At 41.3% G+C, this 14,506-nt stretch overlaps 1 protein-coding gene across 1 annotated transcript in view; it reads right to left on the reverse strand.

Moving 5' to 3' along the window:
* The window catches only part of CFAP47 (cilia and flagella associated protein 47), a 649,074-nt gene that overhangs the window by 345,606 nt on the left and 288,962 nt on the right, over positions 1 to 14,506 (reverse strand). The gene's annotated exons all lie outside the window — the stretch shown is intronic.

Consider the following 14,506-nt stretch of genomic DNA (forward strand, 5'->3'; position numbering starts at 1 on the left):
TACAGAAGATGACTACGGATGATGATATAGAGGCATATTTCCTCGCCTTCGAGAGGATGGCACTGCGGGAGGCCTGGCCCCAAGACCAGTGGGCAGGTATCCTGGCTCCATTTCTGTGTGGGGAGCCCCAGAAGGCTTATTTCAATATGACCACAGAGACAGCTATGGATTACCCCCAGCTGAAGGCTGAAATCCTGGCAAGGTCAGGTGTGATGTCAGCCATACGGGCCCAGCGCTTCCATGAGTGGAAATACCGGGACAGCAAACCGCTGAGGCCCCAGCTATTTGATTTAATCCACCTCGCCCGGAAGTGGCTCCGCCCCGAGACCCATGGGCCGGAGAAGATAGTGGAAATCCTCGTGTTGGACAGGTACATGAGGGGGTTGCTGCCAGACATACGGGGGTGGGTCCACCAAAATGATCCCTCCTCCTATGATGGACTAGTTGCCCTCATAGAGAGACACCTAGCAGCCCAAGAACTTTTGCGGAACACGGAGAAGGAAGGCGCCAGAATTGGAGACAAGTCTCTGCGCTGAGGCCCTGGTTTGACCTAGCACCAGGCCGGACTATGGAGGGGAGGAAGGAGGCTGAAGAGCAGCCAGAGGCCCCAGAGAGACTTGAGGACTGGGGGAGAAAGGCTCAGGGGATAAAGCCCAGTAGCCAAAAAATGGGGGGCTGCCCCAAGCAGGGTACTGATGTTATGCATGTGGCGAATTGGGGCATATCACTGCTCAATTCCCAAATCTAGAAGAGCCCATGCAATGCGAACTGGGAGATATAGGGGGACCATGTAATCTAATAAGTCTAGCAGGGGTTGCGATGGTCCCTCATAGATACACTAGACCCGTTAAGATGAATGGTATAGAGACCACCGCGTTAGTAGACTTGGGAAGTGCAATCACGCTGGTCTCGGGAAAGCTGGTCGGGCAGGACCAACTATCCCGGGCCAAACGCTCAGGAATATACTATGTGCACGGGGATGTCAGTTACTACCCGACCATCCCTGTAAAAATAGAAGTTCTCAGAAACCCCACTAAGGTGACCGTGGGAGTAGTTCCGAAACTCCCTTACCCAGTCCTTACCGGATGAGACTTCCTGGGGTTTGATATCCTACTCCCTGGGGAGAAGGTGGAAGAAAATAATGAACCCGGGACCCAGGGGATGGCCCAGATAGATAACGCCCCCCGGCCTTCCACAAATTTGGCCAGGATTTGTTCTCCCCACCGGGAAAGCCCCGGAAGACTCGGAGGGCGGATAAAAGGAGGGGAACGAGGATCTTGACCCAGTACCAGAAATCTATGCTTGTAGGGGAAAGAGGTGGCTCAACAGACAGCGGAGCGGGGCAGGAGATCAACAACCCAATAGCCGGACCTTGTTTCCCGAGGGAGAGACAGAGGTAGATCCCCCTGAGTTTGGACAAATGGGGACCTCACTTGGGAATTTTGGTCAGTATTAGGCCAGTGATTCAATATACAGCAATATTCGTAAAGTAGTAGTCAAGGTAAATGGGGTCCCCATGAAGGGGAGAGTCAAGGGCCCAGGGCCATAGGTAGAAACATCCTTGCCCATTCCCTCCCAGTGGAATGACCCCCCCCCCCCAAACGGTCTTTGGTCCTGTTCACCCCAGCATGGCCACTAGGGTGATCGTGGGCTAAGCTCAAGAGCTTGGCCCGGTATTTAGTTGGAACTACCAACTGTCTCTGAGGATGCCAGTCTTCCTGGTGTCCACCAGAGTTTTCTTGTATAAAAGTCCTCTTTCTACAACAAACCTGGATCGATTAGAAGAGCTGAGAGGCGGTGGATTGCTCCATGCTGCCGTCCAAGCTCTCTGGAGCCTTTCATCTGCTTCCTGTTCGGTCTGGAACTGTTCCCTTCATGCTGGAGACATCAGTTCCTTATTGGATTGTGGACCTATGCTTGGTCCCTCTGGAAGCGATGTAGGGGATGGGGCTGTTTCCGTTGACTGTGAACCGCTCTCCGCTGGGACACTATGTTGGGGTTCAGGCTCCGGCTGAGCCTCTTCTGTAGGGTTATGGGCTACTGCCGGTTCAGGTTCAGTGGGGCCCTCTGGTGTTGAGGTTGCAAGTACTGGATTCAGTGCTGGCAATGGGTCTGGTGTTGGTTATTCCACTGGTTCCAGTTCTGGGACAGGTTCCATCTGGGTCTCTGGGACGGGATCCACTACTGCTGTTGCAGACATTGGCCTGGGGTCCGGGTCCATCACCTCTGACCGGGTCCTGATAGAAGTTTCCGGAACAGAGCTAGGCCTCACGGCTTGTTTAGCCTGACTGCGGGTGACCATTCCCACCCTCTTGGCCCGCTTCACATGATTGGACAAGTCTTCCCCCAACAGCATGGGGATGGGATAATCATCATAGACTGCAAAAGTCCACGTTCCTGACCAGCCCTGATACTGGACAGGCAACTTGACTGTAGGCAAATCGAAAGAGTTGGACTTGAAGGGTTGAATCATCACTTGGATCTCTGGGTTGATTAAACTGGGGTCCACTAAGGAAGCATGGATAGCTGACACTTGTGCTCCCATGTCCCTCCACGCAGTGACCTTCTTCCCACCCACACTCACAGTTTCCCTCCGCTCCAAGGGTACCTGGGAGGTATCTGGGCCTGCGGACCTCTGGTGTGATTCCGATGAAATGAACTGTAATCTGTTGGGGTTCTTGGGGCAGTTGGCCTTTACATGCCCCAGCTTATTACATTTAAAACATCGTCCAGCTGACGGGTCACTGGGGCGAGGTGGGTTGCTGGAGAACGGGGTAGTGGGACGATAAGGGGTCTGGAGGGTTCTTTGGGAGGTAGGTGAGGCTTTGGGCGGCCCCGGTAATAGGGTGTGGTCCGGGGTTGTCCCTTCTGGTCTCCGCTCCAACTGCGACCAGTTTTCTTCTTCTCTGCCACCTCTACCCATCTGGTTCCAATCTCTCCTGCCTCGATTACAGTTTTGGGCTTCCATCTAGGATGTATCTTTCTATTTCCGCAGGAACACCCTCTAAGAATTGTTCCATTTGCATTAGGAAGGGCAAATTTACTGGAGATTCAACACTTGCTCCTGATATCCAGGCATCCCAATGTTTCACAATGTGGTAGGCATGTCGGGTAAATGACACGTCTGGTTTCCACCTTAGGGCTCTGAACCTGCGACGAGAATGCTCGGCTGTAATCCCCATTCTGACTCTCGCCTTGGATTTAAACAGTTCATACTTGTTCATGTGTTCTTTAGGCATTTCAGCTGCCACCTCAGCTAAGGGTCCACTGAGCTGCGGCCTCAGCTCTACCATGTATTGGTCGGTAGAGATGCTGTACCCAAGGCAGGCCCTTTCAAAGTTTTCTAAGAAGGCCTCAGTATCATCGCCTGCTTTGTAGGTGGGGAACTTTTAGGGATGGGGAGTGGTATCTGGAGAAGGATTGCTAGGGTTTGTTGGTATATTCTGCTGAGCCTTTACCTTCTCCATCTCCAGTGTATGCTTCCTCTCTTTTTCCTTCTCCTCCTCATGCTTCCTCTCTTTTTCCTTCCCCTCCTCTGCATGCTTCCTTGCCTCCATTTCCCTCCTGTGGGCAGCCTCCTGTACCACCTCCTTCAGCCGCATGAGTTCTATCTGTCTTTCATGTTCCTTTTGTTTTTCCTCAGCCTGAAATCTGGCTAATTCCATCTTTTGTTGTGCCACGGATTCTGTCATCCTAACCTCTCTGTTTTTTAACTAACTTTACACCTGAGGTTTAGAAATAAACAAACAAAACTTGGCTGTAAAATTTTGCTGTGCTGGAATAGGATACCTATTCTCTGATAGTAATTGTCAGCCTACAGAAAAAGACAATTCCCTTTGTCTTTGCTCTGGCCCCAAATCAAAGCAAAAAACCTCCAACTACTTGGAAATCTGCTTACCAGCAGCCCAAAGGAAAAAAATTCCTTTTCAAACCTGTGCTCCTTGTAAAACAAAAAAAAAAATCAAAATCCTAAAAAAAAAACCTCTTGCCACTTTTGTCTCCAGGCAAATGGGTAGAACCCCCCTCCTCCCCCCCGTTTACTTTTAGGGGAAAAAAAAACTCTGGTTTGGAAGACTGTCAATTTCCCTGCAGGAGTTAAGTACCCTGCCTCCAGGCAAAGAAAAACTGCAATTCACAAAGATAATCCCCTTTTGTCTCTGCTCTGGCCCCAAAGCAGAGAAAAAACTAGCTGCTTTCAGTTGGACTTCCTTTCCAGCAGCCCCAAAAGGAAAAAAAAAATTTTCCTTTTTAAAATCTGTATTTCTAGTTCAAAAAATCTCAAATTGATCTCAAAAGGACTTCAGGTTAATCCCACCACTCTGCCACCATGTCAAGGTTCCTCCCCCACTCTGAATTCTAGGGTACAGATGTGGGGACCTGCATGAAAACCTCCTAAGCTTACTTTCACCAGCTTAGGTTAAAACTTCCCCAAGGTGCAAATTAATTTTATCCTTTGTCCCTGGATCTCCACTGCCACCACCAAACTCTAACTGGGTTTACTGGGAAACGTAGTTTGGACACGTCTTTCCCCCCAAAATCCTCCCAACCTTTGCACCCCACTTCCTGGGGAAGGTTTTGTAAAAATCCTCAACAATTTGCATAGTTGACCACAGACCCAAACCCTTGGATCTGAGAACAATGAAAAAGCATTCAGTTTTCTTACAAGAAGACTTTTAATAGAAGTAAAGAAATCACCTCTGTAAAATCCAGATGGTAGATACCTTACAGGGTAATTAGATTCAAAACATAGAGAATCCCTCTAGGCAAAACCTTAAGTTACAAAAAAGACACACAGACAGGAACAGTCATTCTATTCAGCGCAGTTCTTTTCTCAGCCATTTAAAGAAATCATAATCTAAGACATACCTAGCTAGATTACTTACTAAAGTTCTAAGACTCCATTCCTGGTCTATCCCCAGCAAAAGCAGCATACAGACAGACACAGACCCTTTGTTTCTCTCCCTCCTCCCAGCTTTTGAAAGTATCTTGTCTCCTCGTTGGTCATTTTGGTCATGTGCCAGCGAGGTTACCTTTAGCTTCTTAACCCTTTACAGGTGAGAGGCTTTTTCCTCTGGCCAGGAGGGATTTTCAAGGAGTTTACCCTTCCCTTTATATTTATGACACAAACAGTTGACAAGAAGTTGTGAGTTACAGAAGGGGAAAAATTAGCATGGGGAAATAGTTTTTACTTTGTGTAATGACCCATCCACTCCCAGTCTTTATTCAAGCCTAATGTAATGGTGTCCAGTTTGCAAATTAATTCCAATTCTGCAGTTTCTCATTGGAGTCTGTTTTTGAAGTTTTTTTGTTGGAGAATTGTGACTTTTAGGTCAGAAATCGAGTGACCAGGGAGGTTGAAGTATTCTCCAACTAGTTTTTGAGTGTTATAATTCTTGACATCTGATTTGTGTCCCTTTATTCTTTTGCATAGATACTGTCCGGTTTGGCCAAAGTACATGGCAGAGGGGCATTACTGACACATGATGGCATACATCATATTGGTAGATGTGCTGGTGAACAAGCCTCTGATGGTGTGGCTGATATGATTAGGTCCTATGATGGTGTCCCTTGAATATATATGTGGACAGAGTTGGCAACGGGCTTTGTTGCAAGGATAGGTTCCTGGGTTAGTGTTTTTGTTGTGGTGTGTGGTTGCTGGTGAGTATTTGCTTCAGGCTGGGGGGCTGTCTCCAAAGATCTGTGAGAATGAGGAATCATCTTTCAGGATAGGTTGTAGATCCTTGATGATGCGTTGGAGAGCTTTTAGTTGGGGGCTGAAGGTGCCAGCTAGTGGCGTTTTGTTACTTTCTTTGTTGGGTCTGTCCTGGAGTAGGTAGGTGACTTCTGGGTATTCTTCTGCTATCTATCTGTACTCAAAACTTCTGTTGACTTGGAGTTCTTTGTGCAAAACAGCAGGATCAAGCCCTAGCTAGTTTATTATGTATTTATTTATTTATGATAGATTCAAAGTGTGTCTAGGAAGACAGATTTTTAAAAAGCAAACTACTGTCTTCATATTTTTTCTAAAATCCAGAACTATCGAAACGATCTTCCAACTAAAAAACTGACACTACAAATTAACAAAAATAGCAAAAACCTAAAGAAATAAAGAACACAATTTAACCTGCAGTTAAAACCTGACCTTGTTCTCATTCCACAGTACTGAACTACTATTGATTTAATATCAAACACAAAGAAAAAATAATTATAAAGATTCATGAAGTTATTCATGAACAAGCTTATTTAAAAAATAAAATCTTTAACACCACAAAAGAGCAAAAGCATTCATAAGCACTAACTAAAAACAAACTGACAGGTTTCAGAGTAGCAGCTGTGTTAGTCTGTATCCGCAAAAAGAAAAGGAGGACTTGTGGCACCTTCGAGACAAACAAATTTATTTGAGCATAAGCTTTCATGAGCTACAGCTCACTTCATCAGATGCATTCAGTGGAACTCTGAAGTACAGATGTGGGGACCTGTATAAAAAAACCTGAAGCTTATATTTACCAGCTTAGGTTAAAACTTCCCCAAGGTACAAACTATTTTACCTTTTGTCCCTGGACTTTATTGCTGCCACCACCAAGTGTCTAACAAAATATAACCGGGAAAAAGCCTGCTTGGAAACGTCTTTCCCTCCAAAATCCCCCCTAGCCCTACACCCCCTTTCCTGGGGAAGGCTTGATAAAAATCCTCACCAATTTGCATAGGTGAACACAGACCCAAACCCTTGAATCTTAAGAACAAGGAAAAAGCAATGAGGTTCTTAAAAAGAATTTTAATTGAAGAAAAAGTAAAAGAATTACCTCTGTAAAATCAGGATGGTAAATACCTTACAGGGTAATCAGATTCAAAACATAGAGAATCCCTCTAGGCAAAATCTTAAGTTACAAAAAGACACAAAAAACAGAATATACATTCCATTCAGCACAACTTATTTTATCAGCCATTTAAACAAAACAGAATCTTACGCATATCTAACCAGATTGCTTATTAACCCTTTACAGGAGTTCTGACCTGCATTCCTGCTCTGGTCCCGGCAAAAGCAACACAAAGACAGAGAGAACCCTTTATTCCCCCCCCACACACACCTCCAGCTTTGAAAGTATCTTGTCTCCTCATTAGTCATTTTGGTCAGGTGCCTGCGAGGTTATCTTTAGCTTCTTAACCCTTTACAGGTGAAAGGGTTTTTTCGTCTGGACAGGAGGGATTTAAAGGTGGTTAGCCTTCCCTTTATATTTTTGACACGCCCCCCAAATCACAGATAGGTTGAAATGCTGGCTGTGATTTTCTCCTGGAGCTCTAGGAGAAAACAGAGTTAATAAGACACATGCACCTCTAAATATACTACCAAGTATATAAAGACTAACAATATTTTCCACATCTCAAGGACGATTTTAACCAGTTGATTCTGGGAAACTTTTATGGGAGAGTGCATCAGCCACTTTTCCACTGAATGCATCTGATGAAGTGAGCTGTAGCTCACGAAAGCTTATGCTCAGATAAATTTGTTAGTCCTCAAGGTGCCACAAGTCCTTCTTTTTTAAAAACGAACCGTTTATCTGTTATTGGAATATTTTTAAGGCGTACACCATACATACATAATTGTAGCTTTTCGGTCCACAAGCACACAGCTTTAGAAATGAGCTAGCTAAATCTAGAAGTTTTACACACTCACTGCATGAACAGAATATGTCCATACCCAGCTAAGGTTGAAGGTGGTTTATAAACTTGATTTCTGCCCTGCTTCTCTTCCTCAGAAAAAGTAACAAATCCACCTGAAGTTTCACACATTATATCTCATCCCAGGATAGAATTTCCTTGAAAATCTACAGAAATTCACATTTTCAAAGAAAAGGGGTCTTAAATAGTCATTTTTCAGAAATCTGCCTAATGCTTTTGGCGGTCACCATACCCCTGAAACAGATTCATATAAAAACTTCAAACTTTTCCAAAAGTACTCATCAAAAGTGAATTTCATAGATTGGAGGGGGGAGGGGCACGCAGAAATTATGGAGATATCGTAAGGTGTTTGAAGAACATTTAACAGATACTTAAAACTGTTATTAAGAGAATACATAAATATTGGTATAAATTCACTTAACATTTGTAATATATAAAGTATATCATATATAAAGTATCTTTTTAGGTGTGTACAAATATATTTAAGTATATACACATTTTACATGCATTTAACATTAAATATTTATATTTCTAAAACACCCAGATGCCCCAATCAGAATTTTGGTCCTATTGTGGCAGGTGCTATGAAGTCACACAAAGATATGGTACATCCCTAATGAGCATACAAATTTAAGGTCATTATCCTACAATCATTTATGCATAGGAGTTGTTCCACTGAATTAAATTAAAGTTACTCATGAGCATAAGGGTCTACAAGATTCGGCCTAATATACATGTACAAGACTGATCATACATGCATCAGCTGGATGACTGCATTATCAAAACTTGTTGACGTGAGCATTGCCTTATGGGCAGTAATGTGCATGGTTGTCAGATGCCGACAATCACAATGGGAGGGACTGTGTGAGAAGAAATACTTGGGATGTACGTGCAGTAGTCTGGAAAACAGAATACTGGACTAGATGGCAGGGGAAAGGAAGAAGCCATATTTGGAAGCCAGGAAGATAGCTGAAAAAGAAGTCTAGGAGTCTGCTCCTGTTCTCTTGGAGACCATGAATGTCCTGCATTTTTGTGGTCATTAGTAAGAAGAACATGTGTAATGGAGAGACACTGTTTTCTCAATTTCTGGTTTCTCTCAAGATCCCATAAATGGGGTAGAGTTAAGGTTGTTTGGGTGACTTTTTATACATTGGAGTTGTCAAGGTTCCTTCCCCACTCTGAACTCTAGGGTACAGATGTGGGGACCTGCATGAAACACCACCTAAGCTTATTCTTACCAGTTTAGGTTAAAAACTTACCCAAGGTATAAAATTCTTTCTTCCCTTGGGTTAAAAACCCGATACGCTGCCACCACCAAGCGTGTTAAACAAAGAACAGGGAAAGAGACCATTTGGAGATGTCTTCCCTCCAAATTCCCCCAAGCCCTACACCCCCTTTCCTGGGGAAGGCTTGATAACAATATCCTCACCAATTGGTACAGGTGATCACAGACCCAAACCCTTGGATCTTGAACAATGAAAAATCAATCAGGTTCTTAAAAGAAGAATTTTATTTAAAGAAAAGTAAAAGAATCACCTCTGTAAAATCAGGATGGTAAATACTTTACAGGGTAATCAGATTCAAAACATAGAGAATCCCTCTAGGCAAAACCTTAAGTTACAAAAAGACACAAAAACAGGAATACACATTCCCTCCAGCACAGCAAATTTACATACCAAAAGAAAGAGAACCTAATGCATTTTCTAGCTAGATTACTTACTAACTTTACAGGAGTTGGAGGGCTTGCATCCTTGATCGTTCCCGGCAAAGGTATCAGACAGACAGACAAACAAAACCCCTTTTTTTCCCCCCGTCCAGATTTGAAAGTATCTTGTCCCCTCACTGGTCATTTTGGGTCAGGTGCCAGCGAGGCTACATTAGCTTCTTAATCCTTTACAGGTAAAAGGATTTTGCCTCTGGCCAGGAGGGATTTTATAGCACTGTATACAGAAAGGTGGTTACCCTTCCCTTTATATTTATGACGAGTATTTTTGGTATTTTTGCAAATACCAAACTTAACTTAGAATTTTCAGATTAACATTTGTGTTTTCTAAGAAAAGTATAACCTCCTCTTCAGTGTTTTTTCTCGGTGAAGTAAATCTAGATTATTTCAGTGTTACTCAATATTAACTATTTTTTCCTGGAAATTTTTTGATATTTTTATTGCATGATAGTCCCTAACTTTAGTGTATTTTAACTAAAAAATTAGAAAATGACTCCAGAAGAGTTGTAATATGTGTTTATAGTAACTACTTATACAAACTATTTTTTAATATTCTGTAAGTAATTGCATTTGTCATTCAGCAAAGTTGACCATTTTCTATAGACACTTCTATATAGACAGATACTTCTACCAGACAAAACAACCAGATAATTTAGGATACCTCAAAATATGTCATCAAATAAATTATCAATTGTCACATAATCAGGTAGCAGCTTAATTACAAAAAATCAAATAAATAATTAAACAACTTTTCTTTTTTAAGAATAAATACCAGTAGCACAGATACAAATATGTAAGCAATTAATACTACTTATTAAATTAACTAATATATACTTACACATAAAAACACATTTAACACAAAGGAGATAGAAAATTCTCAGAAAAGATAAAAGAAAGAAGGGTTTTCATGCAATATAGTAAAGCCAGTTTTGTATTCCCTACATGCCACAGTGCTGGAACAGCAATATTCTATAATACAATGCAATGAATTCCAAGTGGGTGCTTTGAAAATTCAAGAGGCTGAATGGACTTGGAGTTTACTCTTGTCATTGCCACAGCTCTGGTTCAATGATTTTTCATTTCACCCTCAAGTAACAATGATACCAATGAATGAATAACAATGTGAAATACATGAAGAAAAGTATGTAAAAATATTTACACATAAAAGTATGTAAAAAACATGGAGAGTCAAACTGATGTCAAGATGAATTGGTTTATATAAAAGGTGTTGTCTGCTTCACATAAAAGCTACGGGCTCTTTTCAGATGCAGTGAATATTATATAATATTTTGTCAAGAGGCTTGCAAGGGATTCCCTAAGACATTTGATTTCCATTTTGTTATCTTTCAAGATTTTCTGCACCCATCACAAAGATTTTCAGTAATCATATTGACAATTCATAACTTTTTGGGTAAAGAAATTGGCCATGTGTCCCATGTAAGACATTCCGCCATATATACCGTATCCATAAGTTTAAACAAAATAAGACTAAACCCAGTACATTTTCATTAATCTCTATTCAAGGTAAAATTCTAAGAAATAACTTTGAGTATTCAACACTATCTTAACTTTATGCAGTCAGTTGTCCCTCCACCCCGGCTTAGCTTAGTGCCAGTACTGGAAACCAACATTTTAAATATCTGAATAGATTCCAACCTCTTAATAATGACTGTCAAAAGCATAATATGTACAGTACCAAGTTTCTAGCCTACAATACAAGTGGCTTTTAATTTATGGTTATTTTTGAACTGCCAAAGATCAATCAGAATCTGTTTTCATTTTTGGAGTAACAGCCGTGTTAGTCTATATTCGCAAAAAGAAAAGGAGTACTTGTGGCACCTTCTCTAAGGTGCCACAAATACTCCTTTTCTTTTTTCATTTTTGCTAATTCAGGAAAAAATAACCTTCACCAGTACTGAAAAAAATGGAAGTCAACCAAGTAAATGCAGAGGTATTTAAATAGCAGTTGTATGAGAAATAAACATAGACTAGCTATTTACTTTCACTTTAGTCAGGTATTTGTTGTGACATTTAGGCCATTTTCCTTGTCTGATAGCTTGATGGTGTACTCTTGCAGGTATTATGGATCATGTTACTACCTCATTTCTTAGGACTTGTCTATATGAGGAAATTGACTGGAACAGCTATTTTGGAATGGCTACCCACGTAGACACTCTATTCCAGAATAAAATCACATTTATTTTGGAATAATTAGTGAACTTCCAAAGCACAATAATTATTCTGGAATGAAGTGACTTTTATTTTGGCATAGAATGTCCACACAGGCAAATATTCTGGAATAGCTGTTGTGTAATAACTTATTCCTCAGTAGCTATTCCATTCAGTTTCCTCATATAGACAAACAATTGTTGATTACTTCCCATTTAAAACATAACACGAGCAGCTGACAAAAGAGACAGAACACATACAGATCATACCAATTATATGACAATTGTTCACCCTTTGCACTTATCTTCATAAATTACAAAGTTATGTGAACTTCCACAAGAATTATTATGCCTGGATAATTATTTCACATCACATTTATACAGGGTGAATTTAGGCCCTGGTCTACACTGGGGGGGGGGTCAATCTAAGTTATGCAACTTCAGCTACGTGAGTAACATAGCTGAAGTTGACATACTTAGATCGACTTACCGTGGTGTCTTCACCGCGGTGAGCCGACTGCTGCCACTCCCCCGTAGACTCTGCCCGCGCCTCTCGCGGTGCTGGAGTACAGGAGTGAATGGGAGAACGCTCGGGGGTCCATTTATCGCATCTAGACTAGACATGATAAATCGATTCCCGCTGGATCTATCGCTGCCTGCCAATCCGGTGGGTAGTGAAGACATACCCTAGGTTTCAGATTAATGCTTATGAAAGGAAAAACAATAACAATGAGATTGACCAGTTCAAAAACAGCTGTAAAATCACTATAGGTAAATACATATGACCTGGACAAAAGGCTACTTTGTTTTTATAGGTTTCAGAGTAACAGCCGTGTTAGTCTGTATTCGCAAAAAGAAAAGGAGGACTTGTGGCACCTTAGAGACTAACCAATTTATTAGAGTAACCAATAAGGTGCCACAAGTCCTCCTTTTCTTTTTGTTTTTATAAAAATTCAAGAAGAGAAGATAGGACATACTCTTGCTTACTGTTCCAGAAACCAAAAGAAATAACAAAAAGGCCACCTTGGCACAGGAAATATAAAGTTCCCCATTCCAGAGGATACAAGAGAAGTATAAACCAGTCTATTCAGTACAAGATTATAACTGCAGTGGCAGAATGGAAGTTTTATTATTGTTATTATTATTTGTATTATTGTAGCTTGAGATACAGATGAAGATTGTTGATAGTATTTGTGTTTTAGCACTACCCTCAAGGAACTCTAAAAAGAATGAAATTTTAAAGGCCAAGTTCAACATTTCAAAGCTACTGAAGAATGAAAGGTTTGGCAGGGGGAACGACTATGCATATACTTTGGATGGGATATGAACTCCCCTGCTTTAGGACATAAGCCAACTTCTAAGCAAAGGGTTAGGAGGAAATTTTCCCTATAGGAAGGTTGCTCTTAAATTAATCACCCTGGAGTTTCTTGCACCTTCTTGTGAATCATCTGGTAATGGACACTCTCAGAAACATGACCCTGGACTTGGTGGACCACTGGCCTGATCCAGAATGGCAATTACTATGTTCCTAATATAACATCTGAAGACTTTCTTTGCTGATCAATAATTTGAAAATGGCTGAGCAAATAAGTCTTCAAATTTTGCATGTAAACAGTCTTTATTGAGTGCTAAGGTCCTTCACTAGGTTTGGTGTAAAAATTAAAAATAGAAGAAATAAGCTATCAGAAATAATTTATCAGCATATTTATCAGGTGACTAGGTGTTCATCATGCCTAAGGGTTTTTCCTGTAAACAGACCAACATTCACCACTCATTACTCATGCATAGAGTCTCAATGATTTCAAGGGTCTGTTCACCAGATCAGGCCCTTAGATTTTAGCAGAGACTTGCAAGGACCCTCCTCTTTTGTAACCTCACAATACACAGCCTGGCCTGTCTCTGGCTGGCCTATCTGGTCCAGGAATTACTGCTGGGATAAATCTGGGTAGGAGAGGGTATAAATCTCTCATTGAAACACACAGAACACAGTCATACAGGAGATTAAAAATTAACTTTCCATGGGTTTTTTTCCCCTGTTCCTGCTATCCTCAGCTGTTGTTTTTTGTATGCGTTGCAATCCGGGTAACACAGCCTTGGAGAAAAATGACAGTAGCAATAATGCCACTCACTCCTTTCCCATCCTTTTCACTTTGTCAGTGAGTGAACTATACTTGCAAAACTCGCTAAATCTCAATGAAGCATGAAATTCAAACCCTAGTTGGGACCATATTGTAAATATTAATGTGAATGGGTAGTTGTTGTTTTATGCTTTTTGTTTTCTTAAGAAAAGAAAGACAAAAGGGAAATTTAATTGTCAGACCTATGCTGCACATATGTAATATCTTAATGACTAGTCAGGCCAGCAGTTCTCAATCAATGGTTTGTAGACAATATTCACTTCTCACAGAACAGAGAGAGTTTTAAGGTTCCAGGACAATGCGAACGTAACCCTTCGAAGGCTCCCAACTGCCTTTCACTAGCACGAGCTGATGACAAGAAATATACTGCAACTTGAATCAAAAAGCTACATCAGCACTGGTTTCCTGTTATTATTACACATGACTATACCTACGCCTAGATATCATGACACATAAATTACAGCAAACTGAAAAATAAGATTTCTATACCAACTGCTCAAAATGTTTTATAAAAGTAATTAACACATTTTCAAAGTTGTAAAAAATTAATAGCAGAGGGAGACTGAAATTCAAAAGGTTCTGCGCAATAGAGAAAATATTTAAAATCTCAGTGGAAAAGGTAAGAGTTAGAAAGCAATAAGGCAGAGACTGTGAGGCTGGCAGGCCAGATGCCAGTTCTTGCCCAGGCTGCAGGCATTAGCTAAGAACTAACAAACTCAAAGCTGGAGACCAAACCTGTTCACCTGTATGTTAGTTTTGCTCAAAATAGGTATTAGTCTTCTGAGAAAATATTTAGT

The sequence above is a fragment of the Lepidochelys olivacea genome (assembly GCF_965140295.1).
Source record: "Lepidochelys olivacea isolate rLepOli2 genome assembly, chromosome: 1".
In the NCBI taxonomy this organism is placed as follows: domain Eukaryota; kingdom Metazoa; phylum Chordata; order Testudines; family Cheloniidae; genus Lepidochelys; species Lepidochelys olivacea.